Here is a 13525-nt window from a genome sequence, read left to right on the forward strand (position 1 = left end):
CAGAATTATAAGCAAATGCCTATGGGGATTTGGTATATGACAAAGGCAGCATCCCAAATCAGTCATGATGATTTTTAAATAGAACAATGGTGGGGCGATTGGGTAGTCAGGAGCAAAAGGACAAAGATCCATAACTAACGTAATACTCATCAGAATAAACTCCAAATAATTCAAAGATTTAAAGATGAGGGGGAAAGGAATTGTCAAAATATGATAAAATGCAGGCAAATCCCTTTGTAACATCAGTGTAGGGAAGGCCTTTCTAACTATGGCTGAAAATCCAGAGATCATGAGAGAGTAAAGATGCTTAACTACATAAACAAACAAAGGCCCTCTGAAGGCAAAAGAGTAGTAATAATAATAACACACCAAGGCAAAGTCAAAAGATAAGTGGCAAACCCGCAAAAATATTTGTAACTCATCTCAGGCATAGACTCCCCTACACATATTTTTCACAGAAAGGAAATATACCCTTAAACATATGAAAATACTCTCAACCTCAGTCATGAAAAAAAAACAACTATTAAGTCAGAACTGCTCTAGGAAACCATTTCTCGCCTATCAGATTGGCAAAAATCCAGTGTGACAACACACTCTATTGGCAGGGCAGTGGAGGGGACTCTTATCTAATGCTAGTGGGAGAGTCCTGTGAAGGACAATTTGGCAATAACCATGTAAAGCGCATTTACTCTTCGACCCAGCAGTCCTGCTTCTGGGAGTTTATCCTACAGATACCACTGCATAAGCAAATTCATTGCAATGTTTTTTGTAATTACAAGACTGCAAACAACCTAAACGCCCATTCGTGGAGGCTGGTTAGATACGCTGTGGGACAGGTACACAAGGAATACTATGCAGATGTAAACAGTAAAAAGTGCATGTTCTCTATGTATTATTAAAATACTTAGAGTAAAAAAGGTGAGGACAGAGTGCAGCTTTTGTGTAAAAAAAAAAAATAAACAGGTATTTATATTTGCATTTAAAAAGGATGAGATGAATATGCAAGAAACTAATAAAAATGCTTACTAATTTAGAGGGAGAATCAGGGTGAATGGGGACAAGGGTAGAAATAAAATATGTTTTTATATGTAATTGCTTTATATTGTTTTGATTTTGAACTATATATGTATATATTATTTATTGAATGAATGAATTTAAATTTTAAGGAACTATAATGTTGGCATAGAGTAAGCTATAAAGACCAAAAAATACCCCATGCTTTTGCCTCCTGCTTTCATTGTAACAAGTAAATCACATCCTCAGGTAAGGATTTGTCCAAGCCTTGCAGAACTATGCTTTCCTAGGGACATTTATTGAGTCTCTCTTTTTCCCACTGAAGGAAGATTTATTACATGACAGATGGACAGGAGCCTCTACTTACAGAATGACACAGGAATAGGAGCTCTATCGGCTCAGACACAGGAATGAGATCACAGGCAGACTTCATATTTGAAGGGAAGGCAGGACATGAGAGCACTGGTGTGTGGTTGGAGATAAACTGCCATTATAATCCCTCACCCAAGACGGGGAATCTGGAATATACTGTGCAGGAGAGCTGAACAAAGCAGGACTCCTCAGTCAAGGGACTGCAGCTTGCAGATTCAGTCTGCCTGTGTATGGGCTACATTTTCTATGAGAAGCAATATACCATGGTGCTCAAGACCAGCAACATACCTGGTCTCCAAGGCCAGTTAGGCATGGCTTGCAGCCCCAACTACACCATTTATGAAGGATATGGATTTGGCGAAGTTACTCAGTTTCTGTAAACCTCAGTTTCCTCATCTGTAAAATACAGGTAATAATAGGCAAAATTACATAAGATTATCCACATTCAGGCATTTGGTACAATGTCTGACACATAGTAAGTGCCCAGTAAATAGAAACCATTCATGTGATTTGGCCTGTACTAAAGGGAGCCTGTTCTTTATCTCATCAAGGCTGCACATCATTGCAAGGTTTTGTGGTTGTTTGTTTGTTTGTTTGAGATGGGGCCTCACCATGTTGCCCAGGCTGGTCTCAAACTCCTAGGCTCAAGCAATCCTCTTGCCTTGGCGTCCTGTTGCATTTTGAAGGAGGGATATCGGATACTTGCACTATCTCCCTTTTATTTTATTTTCCATTTCAACTCATATTTTAAGTTAAATAGTAAAACCCCCATTTTCACAGCTCCTGATGGAGCCATGTGAGTGAAGGTATGCATGTGAGTGAGGCTAGTCTCCCAAGAGAACCTACCCTTCATATGCAAACCTGGAGGGGGTCCCCACACAGCAGGAAACAGGCCACTTACAGCAATTTAATCCTGTGTGGAAGAAAATCTAAACTAAGTTTGGACATCTTTGATTGAACTCAGCACATCCTTTACAACCAATTAAATCATTAGACTTCAGAAAATCTTTTCAATGTGGGTGCCAAACAGCCAGTTTGGCTTTAGCTGTTTTGTAATCACCTTGGTTCCTCAATTTTCTCATCTCATTGTTCATGATAACCGTAATATCTGTACCTAAGGGAAGATTCCATAAATACTTTACTTGGTAACTAAGAAATGAGCCACTACCAGAGAAATCATTTCACTGCCACATCAGTGCAGGGGAGTTTAGCTGTTATTTTCTCAGATATCATAAGCTCTAAGAGGCTGATGCTTATCTGAGAATCCAATTTAAGGAAATTGTGCATGCTTAACTCTAGTGGTGTTTCTATGGCCATTTCACAATTATATAAGGAGGAATCAATTTAATAAGAACTTTATTGGAATCAATACATTTGATTGGCCTAGTTTCACAAGCACCTTAGCAATGCCACATTCTCAAAAATCAGCCACATATGAAACCAGTGTGCATGCAAGGATATTTATCAAGTACTTAGTGAAACTCGCTAAATTATCAAAGAAGATGGGGGAGGCTGCTATGACTTGGAAAGGCCAGATGGAAAGAAAAGCATAGACTGAAACAGAGTCACTTCATAGTTACACACTGAGGCCCAGAAGTAGACCAATCTCATTTTAAATTTTTCCTCTGCCCCCTACTAATTTTGTGAAACTCAGAAAATTTCTGAACCTCTCACCTCAGGGTCCTCCTCTGAAGAACAAGGAAAATCATAGTAATGGGAAGTAATGAGGTCATTTGTGAATTTCAGAGGTAAAGAGATTATTTGTGAAGGCCATTTAGTACAACACTTAATATAAGCACCCAAAACTACAGATATTATTTAATAAAGCTGCCACATGTAACCTGATAAATCTGTCAAATACAAATAATAATTGTCTTTATTTCTTATGGTTATTGTGGTCCTAAGTGAGTTAATGTATATAAACAGACTAGAAGTGGGATCCTCATGAGCTCAGTAAGTGTAAGGACTATGATAACAAAGAACCCTCCTCCTATTACTATAATTATTATCCAGTCCTTCTTTAGGGAAGAAGAAAAATCAGCCTGGAATTGAAGTTTTAATTTAATCAATAGCTTGAGCCACCTCAATTGCTGATATTTTACCACTTATTACCTGCAAAAAACTAGCAATTTCTTTCTTTCTTTTTTTTTTGAGACAGAGTCTTGCTCTGTCACCCAGGCTGGAGTACAGTGGCTTGATCTCGGCTCACTGCAACCTCTGCCTCCTGGTTTTAAATGATTCTTGTGCCTCAGCCTCCTGAGTAGCTGGGATTACAGGCATGCGCCATCACATCCAGCTAATTTTTGTATTTTTAGTAGAGATGGGGTTTCACCATGTTGGCCAGGCTGTTCTCGAACTCCTGGCCTCAAGTGTCCGCCCACCTTGGCCTCCCAAAGTACTGGGATTACAGGCTTGAGCCACTGCACCCAGCCAAAAATAGCAATTTCTTATGGTTCAATTTAATAATTGAATTTAATGTTCATTTAATTTAAACCTGCTGTCTCAAAGAAGCAAGTGCAACTTTTCTCAGTACAACTTAATTTCATGTGTGGTGTCTTAAGGTTGTACTTTTAAGGACTAGCCCCTTAGACTGGGTATTTTCATCTAGGTCCCCACTTTTTTTTGGTTTTCTAGTCAGGATCTCGCTCTGTTGCCCAGGCTAGAGTGCAGTGGAGCGCCATCACAGCTCACGGTAGCCTTGACCTCCTGGGCTCAAGTGATCCTCCCACCTCAGCCTCCCTGGTAGAGTAGTCGGAACTACAAGTACATGCCACCATGCACAGCAATTTTTTTCATTATTTGTAGAGATGCGGGTCTCCAAATGTTGCCCAGGCTGGTCTTGAACTCCTGGGCTTCAAGCAGTCTTTCCGCCTTGGCCTCCCAAAGTGCTGGAATTACAGACATGAGCCACCGCATCCGGTCATAGGTTACCACTTTTGACATTTATGTAGCTGCCACCAGGTGCCTGGTGGTGCCCCAGCCTCAGGCTCCGTGGGACAGCCAACTGAGCTCTCCTAGGCATACCCAAAATACAGCTGCATTAACTGTCTAGTGCAATTATTTTTACCAAGCTCTAATTGCTTAGTAAAAGCAAAGTAATATGCAATTTAGACTAAGGTTTTTTTATAAATAAAAATAAATATGTGGGTCCACTGTGACACCATTCTTATACTGACATAGTTGAATGGCTGTCTTTGCGTGTTTAGAATAAACTTGGTATTCTTTATTCTTCTCTAATGAAAACCTTTTCATTTTTCACTTATACCTCAAATGTCAAAAAAATTGTATGAGGCTCCTCATAGATCTAGAGTCAGAATCTCTTGCTGTCAGTTGAACTTTGGCATGTAACTCTCAGCTGGCTACTGATTTCAGAGGAAGCTGGAGGTGCCCACTCATCCACATCTCCAAAGCAGTAGAGATGAATGTAATATGGCTTTGAAGGTAAAAGACCTGAGTTTGGATTTCAACTTAGCCTCAACTTTCTTACTGGCAGAAGAAAGACAGTACTCACAAGATCATTCGAAAGATTGAATTAAATAATGTGGACTCCTCATGGATCTAGAGTCAGAATCTCTTGTTTTCAGTTGAACTTTGGCATCTAACTAACTCTCAGTTGGTCACGGATTTGAGAGGAAGCTGGAGGTGCCCCTCATCCGCTTATTACTGATGACTGTTACTGATGATGTGTAGTGAGTGTTTGCTGTGTACAGGTGGCTATGTAAGAATCCTATGTGGACCTGCTTGTTTAATTCTTATGTGAGGAGCTCAACACAGGCTTAGAAAAGCCCGGTAACTTGCCTAAGATGACATAGTACCTATCAAAGCTGAGATCTGAACCTTGTCAAAGCCCACAGCTCGTGTGTTTAATCACTGCACCTCCCATAGAGATGCTTTTCTGAAAAAAAATCGCAAGCTGATGAACTCTTTGTATTTTCACTTATCAAATGTATAGAACTTGTACAACTAAAGGGGCTTGGAGAAGTGGTTCTCAACTGGTTCTTGCAGAGACACCTCCGATGGTACTACAACTTTCCGAAGAGCTAAAGTAGTGCCCACAAAGTGCAGGCTACAAGCTCGGCTGTACCAGAAACACAGTTTTATTTATTTTTCACTGTAATAATACTTAACTTCTCTTCAAAGTCCCATTCAGGTGGGTGGTAGAATGGGGCCAACTTCAGGCACTTGTAATCAAGAATCTTTCTAACTTTTGTATTATCTCTATGGCTGCCACTACTTTTCTGCCACCAGAGTGGGGAGGAAGGAAGCTGGTCCTGTGTCATCACCTGTCCACTCTTTTATTTTTTTCTTTTGAGACAGGGTCTCACTGTGTCACCCAGGCTGGAGTGCAGTGGCACGACCTCGGCTCACTGCAGCCTCTGCCTCTGGGCTCAAGCAGTCCTCGCACCTCAGCCTCCTGAGTAGCTGGGACTACAGGCATGTGCTACCATGCACAGCTTTTTTTTTTTTTTTTGTAGAGACGGGGTTTCACCACGTTGCCCGGGCTGGTTGTGAACACCTGAGCTCAAGTGATCCATCCACATCAGCCTCTCAAAGTGCTGGGATTACAGGCATGAGCCACAGCGCCTAGCCCCACCTGTTCACTCTCTCATCCACTGAGATGTGCACCTTCCTGAATGATCTTTGACTGTCCATGCCCACAGGCATGGATCCATTTCAATCACTTTTGAGCCTCTCTCCAAAGTACAGAACAAATTGGAGTGGTCTCCCATAACTCTCTGTGGCCATGGGAAATTCTGGATGCTGTCATACAACCTTTCTGCCAAGATAGGTCACAGGCCACACAGCCATTTCTACTTTTTGCCAGACATAGGGCAAGGAGGAAGCAGATTTCCAAAAGTTTGCCATCTTTCTGGACTGTACCAGGGAATTAAGACAGAGGTCCCAAACCAGTGGTATGAGGAACAAATGCTTAACAATCATCTCTCCAAAGAGAAAAGTTCTGATTTGTAGCAGTTGCCAATTTCTGCAGTGTAAATATGCCCACCATGGCCAATTTCAAGCAAGCAACATGAGAGCACCAAATGAGGAGTTGGGAAGAAATGCTCCAGTGAGTCCTGAGGGTGAAGCTGTCTCCAGCACACCATTGCTCCAAACGAACCAAAACGTCCACAGTCCTCACTCAGCCAACCCAGGGCTCCATTTAGGAGAGTCTCAGGGAATAGGCCCTCCTTAGGAACACACCAACATTTACCCCTTCTCTTTGCCATTTTCATTCCCAGTCTGGCTGGGAGCTAGAAACATTGGCTTTGTCTGCCCACATTGTCATCCAATTTTTATCTTTCAAAAACAAAACCAAAAGCCAGGCTCTACTTCTCCAGTTATGCAGTGACAACCCTCTGGTTGTAATGGCTTATGTACTATAATAGACAATCATGGCTTCTTGCCTAGTGCTGAACTGAGGGAAAAAAATAGTTTAACAGAAAATATCAGATTTGGGAGAAAGAGGTGGGAAGAATCTATATTCACTGTATCAAAATAGTATCTCACTACATTACAGAGAATTCACTCCCTCTCGCATCTCCCAAAGCGCCTGCCAGCACTGTTTGCCAAGGATTCGACCACTTGTTTCCAGCACTCGCCCAATTCCTTAGGAGGTGAAGACCCAGCATGGCTTCAGTGAATGCCTCAAGAGTGGGCACAGGGCTCAGATCAAAAGATGCGAACGTGCTGTAATGCCTGTTTGGGTTGACCCTCCTGGCCCTTAGGCCACTGCCCTAACTACCCGTGTTACACTTGTTAGTTACATTTTTTTAAACACCAAGTTGAGATAATTTTTATCCCTTCCAGATCTCTCACCTCCCATAAAATAAAGCTATGTATAGGAAATAAGACAGAAAAGAGCAATCATAGTTAGCAATTATCGAGCTCTAACTACATGCCACTGTTATGTACTTCAATGCATGAGATGATTTATTCTCACAAAAATCATTTCAGAAAATGTATAATTATTATTCCTATTTACTCAGCAACTGGAGCTCAGAGTTTGGTAACTTGCCCAGGATCACAGAGCTAACAAGTGGCAGAACATGCTCTTGTCTGGCCCAATAGTATAAGCTTCTTTTAAAATTAACATTTGTGGGCCAGGTGTGGGGGCTCAAGCCTGTAATCCCATCACTTTGGGAGGCTGAGGTGGGATATCAGCTGAGGCAGTTCAGCCTGGCCAACATACGAAACCCTGTCTCCACTAAAAAAATACAAAAATTAGCTGGGCTTGATGGCACACCCCTGTAATCCCAGCTACTTGGGTGGCTGTGAGGCAAGAGAATCACTTGAACTCGGGAGGCAGAGGTTTCAGTGAGCCAAGATAGCACCACTGCACTCCAGCCTGGGTGACAGAGCAAGACTCTGCCCCCCCCAAAAAAATTAACATTTGTTAATTTTTTCTAGCTCCTTGGTGGTCTTGTTAAGATTATTAAAGAAAATCTATTGTACAGAGACTTGTGGAGATTGAATCATTCACTCAGGAAAATATGGTGAGTGAATATATTCTAAACACATCTGAGTTGGTGTCATGCCATGTCTAGATTTCAGATGCCCTACAAAGGCCAAGGAAAAGGTGAATTCTGGAGTCCTAGAGTAACCAGTGCCTTAGACACAAAAGAGAATGTGCTCCATGCACATAGAAAACCAGAAGGGCAAAGACAAGGCAAATATTCCTTAAAGCAGGTTGGTTTGGCAGAAGGAAAAATTTGTTACATTTTTATCTTTGAGTGCACACAAAGGAACAGTGGTAAATGACACAATGGTAGTGTGTTGGTGTTGTCATTAACACACATGGGAACATGTACTCATGCACACACACAAGCCACGCAACTCATTTATTTTACTGTGGCTTAGATGGACTTTTTTTTTTTTATTAGCAACTAGGAAATAGAGTTTGCCGAAGGGAAGCTAGCATGGGAAAAAGTAAGACTCGCTGGCTCTGCTGTTGTTCAGAGAGAAGAGGAAATGGAAATTACTTGTCACAGTAAATCTAAAATTTCCTGAAGTATCAGTCGAAACTAATCCTTCTCCTTATATGGAATTAACAAATAATTTTGAAAAAGCTAGTTGTCTAGTAAATTATTTTGTAATTTGTGGCTGTGGCTTTTTAAGATTAAACAGATTTCTACTTATATACTAAGATTAATGTGTTGTACATAGCAGAAAATGTCTGGAATTGTTGCAGACAGTTTTAATTAGTGAATGAAAATAACCACTAAATCTGTATAATAAGGAGGGTCATCAGATATTTTTCTAGAAGCTTCTCTAATACAAAATATTCACTGTTTCTGAGTTTTATTTTTATTATTATTTAAGTAGTGACTGAAGAGCTGTATATGTTGATGTATGTCTCTACTATTCTGTATTTTTATATGTCTTCAAATTATTAAAATAAATCTGAATAAAATTTTTTGGGTCCCCACATTTTGATTCTGACTCATAAAAGAAACTGACATGTTGTTAGTATATTGATCCATAATATTTTTAAAGTCTTGGCAGCAAAAGAACAAAGCTGGAGGCATCACACTACCTGACTTCAAACTATACTACAAGTCTACAGTAACCAAAACAGCATGTTACTGGTACCAAAACAGAGATATAGACCAATGGAACAGAACAGAGCCCTCAGAAATAATATCACACATCTACAACCATCTGATCTTTGACAAACATGACAAAAACAAGAAATAGGGAAAGGATTCCCTGTTTAATAAATGGTGCTGGGAAAACTGGCTAGCCACATGTAGAAAGCTGAAACGGGATCCCTTCCTTATACCTTATATGAAAATTAATTCAAGATGGATTAAAGACTTAAATGTTGGACCCAAAACCATAAAAACCCTACAAGAAAACCTAGGCAATACCATTCAGGACATAGGCATAGGCAAGGACTTCATGTCTAAAACACCAAAAGCAATGGCAACAAAAGCCAGAATTGACAAATGGGATCTAATTAAACTAAAGAGCTTCTGCACAGCAAAAGAAACTACCATCAGAGTGAACAGGCAACCTACAAAATGGGAGAAAATTTTTGCAATCTACTCATCTGACAAAGGGCTAATATCCAGAATCTACAATGAACTCAAACAAATGTACAAGAAAAAAAACACCCAACAAAAAGTGGGCGAAGGATATGAACAGACACTTCTCAAAAGAAGACATTTATGCAGCCAACAGACACATGAAAAAATGCTCATCATCACTGGCCATCAAAGAAATGCAAATCAAAACCACAGTGAGATACCATCTCACACCAGTTAGAACGACAATCATTAAAAAGTCAGGAAACAACAGGTGCTGGAGAGGATGTGGAGAAATAGGAACACTTTTACACTGTTGGTGGGACTGTAAACTAGTTCAACCATTGTGGAAGACAGTGTGATGATTCCTCAAGGATCTAGAACTAGAAATATCATTTGACCCAGCCATCCCATTACTGTGTATATACCCAAAGGATTATAAATCATGCTGCTATAAAGACACATGCACACGTATGTTTATAGCGGCACTATTCACAATAGCAAAGACTTGGAACCAACCCAAATGTCCATCAATGATAGACTGGATTAAGAAAATGTGGCACATATACACCATGGAATACTATGTAGCCATAAAAAAGGATGAGTTCATGTCCTTTGTAGGGACATGGATGAAGCTGGAAACCATCATTCTCAGCAAATTATCACAAGGACAAAAAACCAAACACCACACGTTCTTACTCATAGGTGGGAATTGAACAATGAGAACACTTGGACACAGGAAGGGGAACATCACACACCAGGGCCTGTTGTGGGGTGGGGGGATGGGGGAGGGATAGCATTAGGAGATATACCTAATGTAAATGACAAGTTAATGGGTGCAGGACACCAACATGGCACAAATATACACATGGAACAAACCTGCATGTTGTGCACATGTACCCTAGAACTTAAGTATAATAAAAAAATTAAAAATAAAAATAAATAAATAAACAAAAAGTCTTGGCAGCAACGATTCATAGTAATTTATTTATTTTATTTATTTATTTACTTACTTATTTATTTTTGAGACGGAGTCTTGCCCTGTCACCCAGGCTGGAGTGCAATGGCACTATCTCAGCTCACTGCAACCTCTGCCTCCCGGGTTCAAACAACTTTCCTGTCTCAGCCTCCCGAGTAGCTGGGATTACAGGCACCCGCCACCACACCCAGCTAATTTTTGTATTTGTAGTAGAGATGGGGTTTCACCATGTTGGCCAGGCTGGTCTCAAACTCCTGATCTCGTGATCCACCTGCCTAGGCCTCCCAAAGTGCTGGGAATTACAGGCGTGAGCCACCACACCTGGCCAGTAATTGATTTAAATGATCATGCTAGGGTATTTGTTAGTGCCAGGTATATGTTTTCAAATTAGTAAAGCACTTCGGATGTTTCATCTTTGCAAAATTACAGGTTAAACTTCATATTACTCGTTCCTTGTGGAACCAAAATTTAGTATTGCCATACAACCTGTTTTTGATTTTCTTTTGGTTTCCCCAGAACCTTAACTGTTTTGACCTGAATAGTTTTTTGACAGGAACATTGAATGCTAAGGTACTCACTGTGGGCAAATTTTTCCTGAGATGCCCAAACTCTGACTATCATTGAAGTTATGAGTGTAAAGCGCCTACATCTTCCCATAATGTGTGGCATTTGGGTTAGTTTATATTTTCTTCTTAAAATTACAAAACTGAGTTTAATTTAATTCATCTTATTCAAAAAAAACTTGCAGCAAACATAGGAAATCTTTGATATTGGGCACGCATTCATTCAGGGACCAACCTTGACTATCTTTCCTTTCATCAGTAATTATCGTGGGTACTTTATCTCTGCATTTCCTGACTCAAAGCTGATAACATCTCCAATTCATGGTTACGCTAATATAGTTTGCATTTATCAGGTAATTAGTTCCACCTTCTAGAGTAGCTGAGTCACAACACTGTAGTCAGTCTTTTTTCGCTTTACCACATAACGGAAATAGACAAATCATTTCAGCACCCCTACCTGAAACTGCCTCTGGGTAAGCTGAATGTAGGTCACAACTGATAGGTCTGTGATGAGAGGCCACGATTTCAGGGTACCCTGTCACCTGCTTATTAGATTTAACCTTAGCCTCTCTAAAACAAGGCTTTTTTTCTTGTTGTTTTAATGAAAATTTGCCGACATAATAAAACTAAACATTTTGAAGTGAATAACATTTAAATAGCATATATGAAAACTTCACAGACCTTATGCCATTTAATCTGAAAACTAAATTGGTGAGTTATCTTAATCTGCAAGATGAGGAATACAAGCTCAAAGTTCAATTGGCTTGCTCAAGGTGGAGTTAGGACTAGAACATAGGCTACTATAACCCCAAAGCCAGTTGTTCCCAAACTACCTATGAGAATCTGGAAGATTACACATATAGATTCCTAGGCCGTCTCTGCATAGTCTCCCTCTGTAAGTCTATTGTTATTTGTTGCTTGTTTTTATTTTCTAGGTGGACTTCAGCCAAGAAAATAAACTAAACCAAACCATTTGTATAAGCCAAGGAATATGTAAGTGGTATAATAAATATTAAAGCAGCTTATCTTGAGCTGGCTTTCTGAAGTAGATTGTTTTCTCTGTCAGGCAAGTGATATGGAAAGTTTAGGAGAGACTGAGGCAGTAGCTAGTGATGGGCTTGTAAACTGCTTCCCAGTAAATGGGAGAAGCCCTAATTTATGGCATCTGTTGATTTCAGTGGTGTAAATACTCCCACCATGGCCAATTTCTAACTACTGATAACTTTAACAACTTGCTCACAACATTCTTATTTAATGATTGGCCCATGAGTTAGCTCCAGCATAATACTGGCATGTAGACTGTATAGGGGAGAAACTGAACAATTTCCCAGCATTATCTAAATTGTCCATTATGTGGTCTGAATTGGTGTAAACTCCCCAAACATTACCCTACCTGTTGGCCTCATGTTCTGATTTCCAAAGGTGGCTTAGTGTCCCCCAAGTCCTCATTTCTCAATTTCCAGATATGCTTTATATGGATATAGGGCAGAATGAAACTACGGATGGAGACTAGTGGGTAGAGCACTTCGTAGAAGAGAAATGGATGCCATCTTTAAGATGACTCATCCTTTGCTCTTACCTGCCACGTGGCAGGAGTCACAGGATGGGGAGCTGCCTCCTGTATAAGAGCTTCAGGGTGGGAATGAAATATGACATATGATTTAAAGAAGCTTGGCTCTAAGCCTGAGAGCAAAGGGCTGGGTCTTTCTGTGCCTCCACTTGCCATGGGAGAAAGACAAGTATGGTTAGATTGCAGAGTCAACATTAGCAAGAAAGTTCATCAGCACGGAGCTGAAGAGATCAGTAGCCTGCTTTTAGTCCATGAGTCAAGCTCATAGGGCAAGTTGGCTTCTCAGAGACCCCATGTGACCAGACCCATTGGTGCACAACCCTAGCTAGTCCAATGACACAGACTGTTGTTTGGCCTGGAGTAATCTCTATCAGCAGAATCACCCTGGGAAACTGAGTAATGGTGGTTTGACAGACTGGGCCCTGAGCACACTAACATGACTACCACTTTCAGATGTAAAAGTACCAAAAACATATTCCAAAACCAAATAGAAATAATTCTGGGATCATCTACCATTTTACATTATTTGTTCCTTTGGTAAACTTCCAGAAGTCAGGATATTTTCTGGATGTCTGATATGTGCATGCACAATTAAAACAAAAATATATAATCCATCCTTGAGCTCCCTAAGTAGCCAACTTCAACACTGCTCTACTTAAGGACAAGCTTGTTTTGAATATTAATTTGCTTTCATTCTGGTTGAATCCATTTGTACAATAATTCAATGCTCACATATTCTTTTTCCCGACTAGAAAAGGTAGACATTTATCTTCCAAGAAGGCAAAGTAGAAAATTAACTCCCAAATGAATCAACCAGAGAGAGAACTGAATCACAGTGGGACTTGCAATTTTAGCATACACACTTCAAAGGAGTTAGCGTGGGTGGATTTCGAGTAAGGAGGCCTAGATTTAATTCACCAGCCTTCAGATCTTGGGCCAGTTATTTCATCTAAGTCGGTCTTCCCATCTGTAAAATGATATTTATGCTTAAATCTCATGGTAA

This window comes from Pan paniscus, chromosome 10, assembly GCF_029289425.2.
Source record: "Pan paniscus chromosome 10, NHGRI_mPanPan1-v2.0_pri, whole genome shotgun sequence".
NCBI classification, from domain to species: Eukaryota; Metazoa; Chordata; class Mammalia; order Primates; family Hominidae; genus Pan; species Pan paniscus.